Source organism: Hyperolius riggenbachi, chromosome 10 (assembly GCF_040937935.1).
Source record: "Hyperolius riggenbachi isolate aHypRig1 chromosome 10, aHypRig1.pri, whole genome shotgun sequence".
Lineage (NCBI taxonomy): Eukaryota > Metazoa > Chordata > Amphibia > Anura > Hyperoliidae > Hyperolius > Hyperolius riggenbachi.
Genome location: NC_090655.1, coordinates 146,362,765 through 146,378,076, shown reverse-complemented (window position 1 = coordinate 146,378,076; position 15,312 = coordinate 146,362,765). Strand labels below are relative to the sequence as shown.

At 44.1% G+C, this 15,312-nt stretch overlaps 1 protein-coding gene and 1 long non-coding RNA gene across 7 annotated transcripts in view; one reads left to right on the top strand and one right to left on the bottom strand.

The window, feature by feature from the left end:
* Positions 1-1,412, bottom strand: part of BMPR1A (bone morphogenetic protein receptor type 1A) — a 348,175-nt gene extending 346,763 nt beyond the window's left edge. For all 6 annotated transcript variants that reach the window (XM_068258612.1, XM_068258616.1, XM_068258613.1 and 3 more), the window contains exon 1: positions 1,291-1,412. The gene's annotated coding sequence lies outside the window, so the exon portion shown is untranslated. The remainder of the gene's footprint in view (positions 1-1,290) is intronic.
* Positions 1,413-2,076: 664 nt separating this feature from the next.
* The window catches only part of LOC137536407 (uncharacterized), a 79,127-nt gene continuing 65,891 nt past the window's right edge, over positions 2,077-15,312 (top strand). The window contains exon 1 of the long non-coding RNA XR_011024556.1: positions 2,077-2,197. This is a non-coding gene — a long non-coding RNA (uncharacterized lncRNA). The remainder of the gene's footprint in view (positions 2,198-15,312) is intronic.

Sequence of the window (15,312 nt, the reverse complement as noted above, 5' to 3'; positions counted from 1 at the left end):
ACATCAATCATCAAGGATATGAACCAATCTTACAGTGGTGACTTATGCTGGGAACACACAATGAGATTTTTTCAGCAGATTTACCTTTCTATTTTTGTATCGTTTTACCAACCGATTTCCATTCACATCTATGAGAAATCGTTCAGAAAAAAGATTGAAAAATCAGATCTGATCTCTCAGAAATTATCAAACCATCTGCCAAAAAATCTCATGTTATATTCCCAGCATAATAATATATGTTCACATTAATTGGTCCATGTATGGACATTTTAAATTGAACACACTTTGTTCCGATTAACATTCTGCAAAAAAAAAAAAGTTATAGGCCTGGCACACCCCATACAATTTTCCCTTCAGATCCTATTTCCAATCGAGAAAATTATCAGATATGGGGGAAAAAATCTATACAAAATGCTGATTGCTGATTGACTTTGCCCAAGCTCAAAATCTGTTTCCTTTTTAGCGGGCATACTGAAAAATCATGAAATTAGTTGCTCCTAATTTGTCCTTTTGATTGTTTTTTTGTATTCCACAGCCAATCTGGAAAAATATTGGAACTCTGTGTTGTGATTGGCTGAATAGTGTGGGCGTAGTTTACTACAACCTATCTGAAACTTAAAAGTTCAAGAGGGTGCCCTCCACCCAATCACATTAGTGGAATTTCCTTTTGAGGTTTTCTGCTGGATCCCCTGATGAAAGCAGACAAGCCCTTTCAACATCCAATCAACATCAGATCTAAATATTGAGCAGATTGCTCACTCAAATAGGATCTGAACTGCATGGGGTGTGAGGAGATGATCCTGGCAGGCACAGTTTGCATGACAGAGTGGTAAAGCTACTTCAGGGAAGCAGTAAGAAGGCCTATCCATAGGAGGCACAGCAGGAGCACCAGGTGCCCGCCTGCCTGGTATAGGAGGACTACTCCAGCTCTGCTTAGACTACTACTTGTGCATGTATCACTGTCCCATAGCCGCTAGTAGCCATCCTCCGAAGCAGTCCTGAAATTACACGAAACACCAACTAAGTCCTGCAGAGAGTGGGGGCAGTGTCTCTGGTCCCAGGTGATGAACACACTCGTACAGCATTTACAGCGGATTATTGTTATAAAGTCTGTGTAAAGCGGGACTGGCCGATGTCCAGCAGCACAAGGCAAGCAAGAAGCACAATGTACACACAGGAGCCAGGCCTGCCGCCACATACCTATATACACAGGAGGAGCTGGGAACATTGCACAACACACATCCCAGCGCAGCCTCCTCCACTCACACACTCTCCGGACACTGCACCTACCCGCTGCCCCCGGCCTCCATTCCCGCCGCTCACACTGCTGCTCCACTCCGGGACACCGAGAAATCCTCCCCAGCTCTACGTACATCCACTTCTCCGCCGCCTTACAATGCGCGCTGCCGCCGTTCCGTGCACGTCCCCGCCACGCAACCGAGCGAAGTCGAGACACGCATGCGGTGACGTCATGGAATCATCTCCCTACCTACAGCCAATAGGGAAAATGCTGGAAGCACGTCCTGTGTTTCAGTCAGTGTACTACCTGCATTGCCCTAGCACAGAGCTATGGCTTGTGCTGCCATTGTACACCTTGTCACGTTAGAAGGACGGTGTGTACTGAAGTACCATATGTTGTGGGTTGCTTCATGCATGTGTTAGGAGTGCTTGTTTGACAACGAGTTATCATTGTTATCCGAATATTCCAATATGCGTTTAATTAACTAACATGCATTTTCAGGTTCGTTTTTGTATTCATTCTGTCCTATAGAATGCGTTTATTCAGTAGTGGTGCACTGTGGGTAACCACAGATGTTCACTTAAAGGGGTTCTGTGGGTTTAAAAAAAAAAAAAAAAACCTGACACTTACCTGGGGCTTCTAACGGCACCCTGCATCTGTGCTGTGCCCATGCCGTCCTCTACAATCCTTTCTTCCCCGCCGCCGGTCACTGTCTAATTATTCGTCTAACTAGACGAATACAATTGCGCCTGCACGCCCCCTCGCGTCTGCAGGAGCTTCCTGTGCAGGCGCAGTACAACGTTTTCTCGTATTGCAACTGCGCAGTAATCTCCTAGAGACGCAGTTGTATTTGTCTAGTTAGATGAATAATTAGACAGTGACCGGTGGCGGGGAAAGGAGGATCGTAAAGGTCACTGCAGGCACATGACAGCTGCAGGGGGCCGGTGGAAGCTCCAGGTAAGTGCCAGTTTTTGTTTTTTTGTTTTTAAAAAAAACAACACAGAACCCCTTTAACCACTTCAGGATAACAAGCTTACACCTCCCTAGTGACCATGCTATTTTTTACTAATTAGGGCTCTTGCTGCAGAGCCGTACAAGGCAGCACACAAGTAATCCCCCCCCCCCCCTTTTCAGCCCACCAACAAAACACTTCTGTTGGTGGGCTCTGAACTCTGCCGACATGTTTGTTTGTTTACTTATATATTTATTTGGTTGTTTTTTTTAAATTAAATTTCTCTTTTTTTCCCCTCCCTCCCACCGCCAGCCAATCACCACAATCTGTCATAGGCATCAGCCTATGAGAGTCGATGGCTCCTGTGCCTCCCCAGTGGACAGCCAAGTTATACGGCTGTCCCCAGTACAGTGCTGCCTTAGATTGCAGCGATGTACATTGTAAATAGACAGCGGTTTCGCCATCTAACAGTCTCCTAGCGGCGATCGCCACTGGGAGACTGATGACAGAACTGAGAATTAATGCGGAGACTTTGCGCCACTTGGCGTTGAGCGGTCCTGGGGCTGCCACTACGTTCACGCCGATCAGCATGGAACGGTCGGCAGCTGGTTAAAGTGTACCAGAGCTGAAAAATATAAAACATGTATACATACCTAGAGTTTCCTCCAGCCCCATAAGCTCGGATCGCTCCCACGCCGCCGTCCTCAGTCTTCTGCTGCCCCAGTACTGGGTCCCGTCACTTGGGCCAGTCTATGCAGGAGAATTGTGCCCTCTACTTATGTCTCCAGCGGCTGTTGGAGAGAAACGCAAAGAGCACACTTCTCTTACGCCAGACTGGCTGAAGTGACGAGACCCGGTACCGGCGCAGCAGAAGACAGGACGGCGGCGTGGGAGCGATCCGAGATTATGGGGCTGGAGAAAGCCCTAGGTATGTATTAATCTTTTATATTTGTCAGCTCTGGTTTCCTTTAGCAACCTTACTTCAGGTTAGATACATATCTATGTAGAGGGAAGGCTTTGGACACCATAGAGCATCGGCATCAAACACAAGGCCCGCGTGCCGAATGCAGCCCTCCTTCCGATTTTATGTGGCCCTCCAGGGCTTTAAATATGCTTCATTGCAAGCAATAAAAGAGCAACAGCACACTGCCTTTCCATCCAAAGGAGCTCACTGGTGACTGTTGTCACTGGCTGAAACATTGTCAGTTTGAGCCAGGGTGCAGCGATACCCCACTGGATCCCTAAGCAAAACTAATATGAGGCCCCCACTGGATTCCAACCCCTTCATGCGGCTTGTAATCCCCTTCACGCACTCACCCTTCAACTTACTTAAAAGACTATTATTGGGGAAACGAACACTAGCATTTTGCCTTGGGCCACATTTCAGCTTGATCTTTTCCTGCTGAAGCTGCACTGGGCCAGGGAAATATTAAAATGCTCCACTGTGCTACTCTGCCGAAGGGGGAGGAGCTAGCCCTCCATGTTTGCTATGGTTACGCCACTTAGTTTGAGACTGTTTAATAATTGCTTAATATTAATAAACAATTTGGCCCACAACCTTAAACTAGGTTTTAGATTTTGGCCCAGTGTTCTCCCCAGGCTCTTTTAGCCGGGTGCTCCACCCGGCTAGTTTTGGTGACCACCCAGCTGTAATCGGCTCACCTCCTCCTATGCTGTAAGCAGAGTTGCTCACAGAAGCACTGGCCCTGCATTATCTCAGCTCGCCCCACCTGGCTACTTTTTCATGCCACCCGGCTACTTTTTCATACCACCCGACTGGAAAAAATTTCTGGGGAGAACACTGTTGGCCCCTAATGTGATTGCGTTTGACACCCCTGCTGCCATAGATCCTTCTAAATCCTTGGTCCATCTAATTGTTCAACTGTTAATGGGCACGTCTGATCGTTTCCAGTCGATTACCACAGCAATTGAAAGTGATCGATCAGCCATAGGATTGCATCGTTAATAGGCATCTTAATATGTTTCTTCATAGAACAGCCTGTTGCATAGCTCACAACTGTCCCACTTTTCTAAGCATGTTCTGCCCCGCTTTCCTCCTCTATTGTCCAACTTTTTGTCTAATGCACAGATGTGTATGATTAAATGTATATGTATACATATATATAAAACTTTCTTTATATGAACATTTGAAGATAAGCAAAGCAGTAATTTAAATATTTATCATAACATTTTGTAATACATTTATTTTAAAAGTAAATATATATATATATGTATGTATGTATGTGTGTATGTGTGTGTGTGTATATATATATATATATGTATATATATATATATATATATATATATATATATATATATATATATATAAAATGTATCTTTATTTTTTTGCAAAGATATTAAATTGCAAGTTGTGCTTGACTAGAGGTGGCTTTGGGCTGCATCTTTTGCCCAAATATTATTCCTCTAAAAATTCCCCCCTTTCTAACTTCAGAAAGTTGGGAGGTAAGCATGGTGTTGTACTTCGTAGAGGGATCCAGGTACAGTTCCCATAACACCAAAGCAAATTAGTGTCCCGCTTCATAGAGGGCACTCAGTTAAAGTGGATCTCCGTCCAAAAATTAAAAACCCGTCAGCGCAGCTGTAAAGAAAAGTTATATTTGCCTGCGGAGTCTCGTCCCACGAAGCCATCCCAAAGCCCCTGCATCACTCCACTTACGGCACCTGGCCCCCCTCCCCTCTCTCCTTGGAGAAAAAACGCCAAGCTATTTACTGCAGGAAATACTCTTGATTGGCCAATTTTACCACATGCTTTTAGTGAGAAAAAAATCTTATCTACACAATCTGTTCATAGTATTCAAAATCTGTTGGCCATTATATTACATGTAAATTGTCAAATTGGCCAATCAAAATTTGTAGGTGTACACACCTTTATACTAACAACCATTCTACCTCATAGAGGTCACTTAGTCACTGTCCAAGTTACAAAGCAAAATAGTGTCCTGCCTCATAGTGGGAGCTCAGTAATTGCCTCCATAACACCATGGTTAGCTAATGTCCTATCTCATAGAGTGAAGTTAGTAATTGTCATCTTAACATCAAGGATAACCAATATCCTATCTCATAGAGGGAGATCAGTAATTGTCCCAAAAACATCAAGGCTAACCAATGTCCTCCCTAATACAGCAAGCCCAGTAATTGTCCCCATACCTCATTCAGCATAAATTGCCTAAAGTGTGCAGGCATGTTTAATGCTGGGAATACACAATGAGATTTTTCAGCGGATTTACTGTTCAATCGATTTTCTTATCAATTTCCATTCACTTCTATGAGAAATCGATCTGAAAAACTACCGAAAATCAGATCAGACATGTCGGAAATTATCTATTGAACCATCCATCTACCAAAGAATCAAATGGTGTATGCACAGCATAAGACTTGGTTCCAATTTGCAGTTGGACAACATGCAGCCAGCGAGAGCGGACAGTGTAGTGTCCGATGGTGTCCGCCTGCCTGAGATTATCGCGGATGGCGCAGAAGTGCGGCATGCTTACCGCAACGGATCCAATGGATCTATTGCAGACCGACGTGTGAATGGTTCTTATGTATAAAATAGGAGCCATTCACTGTCAGTTTTGCGATAAAAGCGGTCTTTTATACAGCACAATTATCAAACAACATTTGTAGTAAAACAAGTTGACACAACCAAAATAAAGTTGCTTGCTATTGTTCACACAACTAATAAGACTGAAAAGACGTCAGCCCAACAGTTTGAGCGTGTGTATGCTGCTTAAAGAGGAACTCCAGTTAAAAAATGTAATAAAAAAGTGCTTCATTTTTTACCATAATTATGTATAAATGATTTAGTCAGTGTTTGCTCATTGTAAAATCTTTCCTCTCCCTGATTTATATTCTGACATTTATTACATGGTGACATTGTTACTGTGGGCAGGTTATGTAGCTGCTCCTAGCTGTTTTGGCTGTTAGAGACAGCTGTAAACAGCTAATTCCTGTCTGTGAACATTGTTACATTGTGGCAGTTTGCCCAGAGTACCGCGGTACTCAGAGCTTCTTGTGGGAGGGGTTTCAGCACAAAATCAGTCATACAGCGCCCCCTGATGGTCTGTTTGTGAAAAGCGTTATATTTCTCATGTAAAAGGGTGTATCAGCTACTGATTGGGATAAAGTTCAATTCTAGGTTGGAGTTTCTCTTTAAGGCTAACTGATGTCTCATAGAAGGAACTCAGTAAGGGTTCATTCACACTATGAGCATTGGTGGGGTTTTTTAAGCGCTGGCGATTTTAGAAATCCCCCCAAAAGCGCTTGTGCAATGATTCCTTATGAGAGTGTTCACATGAAAGAGTTTTGATTTCATCGAAATCGCAAACACGCTACATGTACCATTTTCTGAGCACTTTGAATCAATGGAAGGTATAGAGAAATCGAAAGCGCTTGAAAAAGCGCTTTGTATAACAATTTCCCAATCTTTTTTTGAATAAATACATTGGATTTATTTATTTCCAGGTAAGAGTTCACTTCCTGAAGTGAAAATATCAATCGCTGAGCAAAAGCTCTTAGAAAAGTGCTTACAAAAGTGCTTTTTTAAGCACAAAACGGAGGAAAAGTGCTTTGAAAAAAGCTCAATAAATTGCTCAGCACTTGCGATAGCGTTGGCGATTTATAATGTGAACAAGGCCTAATTTTCCCCATAACACGTGCTTCACCCCTCATCTGGAATCCCCTGAGTAGCCACTTCACATTACCAATACCATACCCACTTTTAATACCCCATTCCTTGGCTGCAAAATGTATTACTGTCATCACTCCCCCTTACCCCAATCTCACTAATATTATAAATGTGAAAGTTTGGATGTTTGTTACTCAATTACGCAACAATGGCTGAACAGATGTGAATGAAATTTGGCACACACATAGTACATTACCTGGATTAATTTATAGGATACTTTCTATCCCCATAACCAAAAAGTGGGCGGAGACAAATATAAATTTCACTGGGAAAATGTAAACTGCAGCCATTCTTACACTGTTATAGGTAGGCTTCTCAAACTTTGCACAATTGGTCACTGGGTGACTGGGATTACTAATCACAAAGTGGATTGAGCCTACAAAAGCCAATCAAAATTCACCTATTTATTTTCAAGGGGAATATTGAATTGCTGCTATTCTTGCACTGTTAATGGCACAAGCCTCAAACCTGGTACAGTTGGTCATTGGGTGACTGGGATTTAAATTCAGAAAAGGTGGTGGAGCCACAACTAATCAGATTTCTTTAATTTCAATGAAAATTACTGATGCCAAAGACTGCAAAGCTCACAAACTAGGTAATTGAGTAAGGCTCCTTTTACACCTGATCCGCTGCGTTTGGCATGCATATGCGTTAGTACACATTGGTACGCGTTAGTGCGCGTTAGTATGTGTTTTTTCCCCAAATGTAATAGATAACCTATTTGTTACAATCCCCACACACTGCAATCTGCAAAAAAAAGAGTACAATACTCTATTTTGCGGATGCCAGCGTGTGGAGAGTGTATCAAATAGGTTTTTGTTACATTTCAGGGAAAAACGTGCACTAACGCGTATTAACGTATACGCATGCCAAACGCAGCAAATCAGGTGTAAAAGGAGCCTAATTGTGTGTTAGGGTTAGAAAAAGTGGGCGGAGACAACACCAGCCAAATACATACCCGGGCCTTCAGCTAGTATACCATAATCAGTAAATATAATTTTTGTTTCAGAGAGGTTACCTGAACATTAAAGAGAACCCGAGGTGAGCTTCTAACAATGAAATCCCCATACAGAGGCTGGGTCTGCCTAAAGAGCCCAGCCTCTGTTGCTATTTAGATTCCCCTTAAGCCCCCCCCTGCGCTCAGCGAGACCCCATTATTCACAGCCGCGCTGCCGACACTGAGCGTATCAGCAGCGGCTGAGTTTACCTTTGTAATGCCAGTCTCCACTCTTCCCCACCTCCTGCATCTCTCCAGTCCCCGCCCACGTCCCTTACCTCCACGCTGATTGGAGGGAAGGGACGCGGGCGGGAACCGGAGCTCTGCAGGAGGCGGGGGAGAGCGGAGACTGACGTTACAAAAGTAAACACAGCCGCGCTGTGAATAATGGGGTCTCGCTGAGCGCAGGGGGGGCTTAGGGGGAATCTAAATAGCAACAGAGGCTGGGCTCTATTAGCAGACTCAGCCTCTGTATGGGAATTTCATTGTTAGAACCTCACCTCGGGTTCTCTTTAAACCCCTGGTTACTGACTGCTCTTCCTTAGCAGCACAAGATGGGTGAGATTTATCCGTTTTCAGCAACTGCTGTTAGATTTTCCTCTCATGTGTAGTCAGTTCCTCAAAGATTTTCTACCAAAGATTTCCTCCCCATTTCAGAAAGTACATAGATCATGTTTTATGTAACAAATCATCCAAATACTGTGGTCCATATGCAATTCACTTTTTCTCCTGAATTTTCTCCTATAGGATAGTTTTTCATTTTCTATTAGCCTCCCTGGCGGTAAGCCCGACACAGGCTAGGTGCCGCAGAGGATCACATGGCCCCGGGAGGATTTGTTTAAATAAAAATTTTCGCTATATTCTTCAGCTAGCACTTTGCTAGCTAATTATTTCCCCCCAAGTGCCTCCGGTCCCCACCGATAACCGCTGTAATATGTACCCCCCCCCAGGGATCCCGCGATGGCGCAGCCGCAGCCTTCAGCTCCAGGCTTCGTTATGGGGAGGATCGGGACTGCGCATGACGTCATGTCTGCTTGTCACCATAGCTACGAGTGAAGCTGGATCGTGAAGCTGCGGCTCTCGCAGGATCGCAAACGGGTAATTATTGCCGGCGGGGGGGATCAGAGCGGTGCCGGGGGGCTTGAGGGACATGATTAGCTAGCAAAGTGCTAGCTTACACATATAGTGCAACTTTTATTGTAAAAAATCCTCCCACAGACGCAGCGTCTAAAACTGCGTACCGCCAGGGAAGTTAAATTAACTTTTCAGCACTCTGCAATTTAAAAAGTGCCAAAAATTATGTAAAAGAGTACTATCAAAACTATTTTGAGTATTTTCGTGCTTTCTGGGGGTTTAAAGGGCATTTTATTTACAAGTTTAAAAATATCACCTATGAGAAAGCTCAGGAGAAAAAAAGGAATTGCATATGGACCTGTATGTCTTATGAAGCCCAAAGCTGCTATTATGTAACCTGGGTGAAGGTTATTCGTCCTCTGTCTGGAAATATCCTTTGACTTCGGTAATCCAGTATCCCTTCTATTCTGTCCCATTTATTGATGCTTTTACAACTGTGGACCTATACACACATTAATTAGCTAAAGATGACTTATTCCAGGAGAAAAGGCAATTGCTTAGAACTGAAATAAAACCCAGAGGTGAAACTAGATGTACTTTCTTATGGTCTGTCCAATAGGGAGGTTTTGCAGGCTGGAAACAGGGTTAAACAGGAGAAGGGAGGACACTTGTACATCCGTCTGAGGATACAATTTCAGGATGTAATAAAAACAATTTCTAATAATAACGGACTGCTGGATATCAGCCTGGACACATTTAATATATTACTGTATTGCCTCTGACTTTAGAAGTACTTAAAGGGAACCTAAACTGAACGGGGGGGGGGGGGGGGGGGGTAAAGAGTTTCACTTACCTGGGGCTATTACCAGCCCCCTGCAGCAGTCCTGTGCCCTCGGAGCTGCTCTGGAATCCGCCGGTCCCCCGCTGTCACTTAGTTTCGTTTTTGACGACTCACCAGTCGGCCGGCCACCATGCGTATTATTGGACGCATTCCCTACTGCAATTAACGCTGTTGAGGACCGCAACGCGTACAAAAATACGCGTTGCTGCATATCTACGTGTGCAGAATGCGGCAACGCGTATTTTTGTACGCGTTGCGGTCCTCAACAGCGTTAATTGCAGTAGGGAATGCGTCCAATAATACGCATGGCGGCCGTCCGACTGGTGAGTCGTCAAAAACGAAACTAAGTGACAGCGCGGAACCGGAGGATTCAGAGCGGCTCCGAGGGCACAGGACTGCTGCAGGGGGCTGGTGATAGCCCCAGGTAAGTGAAACTCTTTACCCCCCCCCCCCTTCAGTTAAGGTGCCCTTTAAACAGTTGTGTTCCATTTCTACTATTGGTCAAGTGCAGGAACACTTTTCCAAATAGTTATTGCTTTTCAAATAAGCCAGCCCCAGCAGTTTCTGCTCCACCCTGCCCATTGCCAAGCTGAGCTGTCCTGTCTGTTGCACACCTATAGAGAGAATAGTTAGGGAGGCTGGATGGTGTTTGTACTTCTAGTTATCTTAATGTAAAGCTGAAGTGAGCAATACGGAGCTGGAGATTGCTATCCCCTTGACTGTAATGTTGATGATCATTTAGAGGCTGAGTTGTTATATATTACAACTGTAAATATTAATATTTTCAGTGTACTCTGCAGATACTGTACAGTATTCATAAATGTGGCACTTTGAAAGTGATTCTTTGCCAGCTGCACCATGAAGTGAACATTTGGAGCCAAGTGTTGCTGATGCAGCTCAATGAACAATATAATCAAAGAAGCCCAAGTACTGTGTTAGTAAAAATTAATAAAAATTACAAAAAATAAGTTACAGGATTAGATCTCAAGCTAACTACCGTATATACTCGCATATAAGCCGAGGTACCCACTTTTCCCTCAGAAACCATGAAAAATGTGATTGACTCGCGTATAAGCTCCCCAGTATAGCCCCCTCCACAGTAGCCAGGTGTGCCCCCAGTACAAGTTAGCCCCCCTCCCTATAGGCAGATGTGCCCCAAGGATAATACAGCTGTGTCTCAAGGCCCCACTAGATGGCGTCATAGATATGATACACAGTGATTGCCACACTGTTATGATCGCTTCTGCAGCGTTTACTGCTGACTGCAGTGGTATTGCAAACCAAGCAGTTCTAATGTCATTACATGCATTTGCTTGCATAGTTTGGTTTGCACTTAAACTAGTTGCTGATTCCATCTGCAGTCGCTCTGAAGTTAATGACAGTTTAATATGCTTTTGTGTAAACAAACATTGTCTGCTGCAATGGAGGGGCAATCCCTTTCCTGCAGGCTGCATATCATTGTCTGCCTTTTCCTGCTATCAGCCTGTGATTAATTACCATTCACTTGTGTGGGAATCTGCAGGTCTGCTCCCATTGGATGACCTCAGTATAAAGAACTGCTTCCTGCAATGCCTCATGGGCTACCATAGTCTCAGATTCAGTCTGTTACTCTGCTCGTGCCCCACCTCGTTCCTAGTCCGTGTGGACTGCGCTGACTCCTGCGAAGGGGTCAGCGAGTCCTCCTAGTTCTGCTCTTGTTCTACAAGTTGTTACTTGCTTGTCTTGTGTCATATATTGGTTCATCGCCAATATATACGCATACTTGCGCATTTTGTTATTTTCCTTGTATCCGTGTTACGTTGATACATCAGTGTCGCTGATATATACGTACACGAACTGTTTATTTCCTGTGTTCAGTTAGTCAGCCTTCCAGCACGTTTTGGTAGTTTGCGCGTATCGTGAGCACCCGTGCTGAGCTAGTATCCTGCTCCTGGTCCTGTTTGTGGATTGCGTTCATCTCTGCGAGGAGATAACGAATCCTTCTGAATCCTGTTCCTGGTCCTGTTTGTGGATTGCGTTAATCTCTGCGAAGAGATAGCGAATCCTTCTGAGTCCTGTTCCCTGTATTACTCCAGTCTTGGTCAGAGTTCCTGCTTATGTCATATATCGGTTCCTTGCCGATATATACATATGTTAGTCAGACGTTACAAATAGTTTCATTGATAGCTGTAATTGTAATACGCTAGGAAATCATACTTATTGTATATTTATCTGTGTTACGTTCATCTATCTTGATCCTGCTATTTCCTGACTATCCTGTCCTGTCTTGGTGAGGCACGCCATTGCTGCAAACGCATTGGCTACCTCATTCCAGTCTGTTTTATTGTGGACGCTTGCTGTCACTAAGTAGTGGCTAGTTAAGCAAGCGTTCATTCTGTCTACCTGTCCTGATCTCCTCAGTCCTGGTTTATGCGCTCAGTGCTACTTTGCGCTGAGACGTTATTACGAAAGTGTTGTTTGTGGCTGTACGGATCTGCACCGGCTCTGTGCACCACAATCTCCTATTGGAGTCAGTCCTCTCCTCCACTAAACTGGGGATATCCTGATCCCTTGTGCTGGTGTGTGTACCTCCTTCACGTCAGCTTATGTGTTGTATGCTGACTGTGGAGATTACACCTCCAAGCTTAACATTATGGTAGCCCCATTACCAATCCCCATTGTGGGGGGGGGGGTTTCCCAGCAAAAATGACACTGTTTGTTATGGTTCCTGTTCCTTTAAGAAATTTGAGAAACTTAATTCTGAAACAGAAAATGAGTTTTTTTCTGAATGTACCAGGTTCCTGGCCAATCCCGAGCTCCAGGCTACTCCTGTTTCAACGTGGGCCCCCCAGCTAGTTTATGTTTTATTTAAGGGAGGATTGTTTCAGTGGGCCTACGATGTCTTGGATCATACCAATTTAAAAGAGAGACCACTGGAATTTCTAGCGTTTGTGATCCATAACTGGCTGCGCAAAACCGATTTGCCTAGCCCTTTTGATAAGCTCCTGGCAGCTTGTCAATCAGCTGCTCCTTCTACTGCCTACAAAAATAATCAGCAAGCAGATAATTGTTCTGATAACTTTTCTTCTGCTAAGGCAGCAGGGTCTAAAGCCAAACGTAAACGCTCCAAAAGAAAAGCGTTACAATCAGCGGAGTCGTTGCCCTTGGCGACTGCGCATCAGATCTGTAATGAGACTCCGCCAGTAGCAGATAATGAAATTCAGTCACCATTCAGGGGAGTCAAATGGACCTATGAAACTACTAATGAACTTTCATTGCTAGCCAGGGAAAATAAAAGTTCTTGTTTAAATGAATTATCTGAATATGATTATGAAGATATATTACAGAGTATTGAACAGATCAATTTATTCGTGCAGCAAGGGAAATTTGCATACACTACAGTTCAACACTTGCTACAGGTATTGGAGATCCTTAGGAATAAGAAATCGGCCAATCACCTGCTAAATAACCCAATGTATGTTTCTGCCACTAACACATTTGCAAACTATGATCAGCCGGAATGCTCAGCTGTTAAATATGCATGGGATCCTCCATTTGAGATAGGAGAGATGGAAGCCCTGGTCTATGAATGGAAGAAAGATGCAAGTTCATTTTGTCAGTTTTACAGTGCAAAAAGTGAATTAGTATTGAATGCATGCATTAAGTCTGCCTATAACCTAATAAAAACTGGTGTGTGTGGGTATGACTTTGTGGCTCCATTGATCGATGTGTGGAAGATGATTTTGGACGATTTTTATGCGATTCAATCAGTTGATACCAGGGAAGACACACTGTCAATTGGAGACTGTCCCACTTTTCCAGTTACTGAGTCCCTGCCATGTCTTGTGAATGTTCCTGTAACTCCACCCTGTACCATGGATAACTCAGTGTTACTTCCCAGTAAAACAGAAGCCACTGATACTTTCTTAACTTTGCCCTGCACAAATTTCTCAGCAGAGAATCCAGAGGTCCTGCTGACTTCTGAGTCCAGCCTAGCCAGTACTCATGAGTCTTTGTTCAGTGAAACAGACATTAGAAAATCTTTGCCTGCCTCTGCAAACACTTCTGTAGAATTTACCTGTGTTAATAAAGTTCAACTCCTGTCTGATCCAGCAGATGCCAATAGATGCACTACATTAGTTTCTGAGTCCCAGCAATCCTGTCTAGAAACCTCAGAACCCCAGCATCTGAATTTTCCAATTTTACAATTGAATAGTGCTTCAGATGCACAAACTTTGTGTCTTGATCTTCCTGTCTCTACACCTCGCTCTAGTTTCGTGAATAGTTCAGAGCATCTGCTATGTGAACCTGAAATCGTAGAATTATTACCTTGTTCAGAAAATGTTCCAGTGAATTTGCCCTGTACCATGAATTGTGCAGTAGATCTCTCCAATGAAACTCAGGTCACAGAATCATTATGCTGTCCAGCAGGTGCTTCCATGGTTTTGCCCTGCAATATGGACTGTTCAGTGATCCTGTCCAGTGAAGCTGTGGTCGCAGAGTCTTATGCTTCACCCAGTACTTTGGATACTTCAAACCCTCTAGCAGAGGAGTCTGAAGCACTGCTTACCTCAGTTGGTGTTGCAGTAATATTCACTTGTCTAGCAGCTGTTTTGGAATTACAGTCTGCTCTAATAAAACTTGATGAATTTCTGCCCAGCAAAGCAGAAGCCATTGAAATATTGTCCTCGTCAGCAAGTGTGTTAGATACCTTGCCCTGTACACAGTCTGATTTAACCAATGTTGTTGATTCCCTCTCCAGTGTTGGAACAGCCGAGGAACTCCAGCCCTGTCCTCTGAATGTTTCAGAAGTCTTGCCCTGTAACATGGATAATTCTGACTCGCTGGAAAAAATAATAGAAATCTCAGAATTTCAGTCCGGGTTAATGAGTGTTTCTGAAACCCAGCCCTGTATCCTGGAAAATTCTGGTTTTCTGCCCGGTGTGGCAGTAGTTCCAGAGTCCCCTTCCTGTCCAGTGAGTTTCTCAGTTTTGCCTAGTTCAGTGGGGATTGCTGCAATATTGACTTGTTTTGCAGCCCTTCATGAGCTCCAATCCAGTGTATTTGATGAGTCTCTGTCTAGTCCAGAAGAAGCTATGGGAACCCTGTCTAGTTCAGTGCATACATCAGAAGATTTGCCCTGTCTTGTAAATGCCCCTGAACATGATTAGTTAATAACCCTGCTGGAATCAGCGACATCTAAGTCTGATCCTGCAGTTTTTAGTGAGAATCCAGTAACTGTGAAGTCTAGTCATGATGAATTTTTTTTGCCCAGTTCTGGTTTCGGTCCTGTCTTGACTGACTTTGAGGTTCGCAGTTCCTTGACATGCCCAGAGGTTTCTCTTGTGCCGGTGTGCCCAGATGTGCTTCGTATGCCAGAGTGCCCAGATGTGTCTGTGTTAGCGTGCTCACGTGCTTCCCTAGTAGAGACATGTTCTGATGTTGCCGGTTGGCCTGCATGCCCGGAGATGGTTCTGGTCCCTAAAAGCCCTGATCTTGATGTTTGTCCTTGTGACCCTGACTC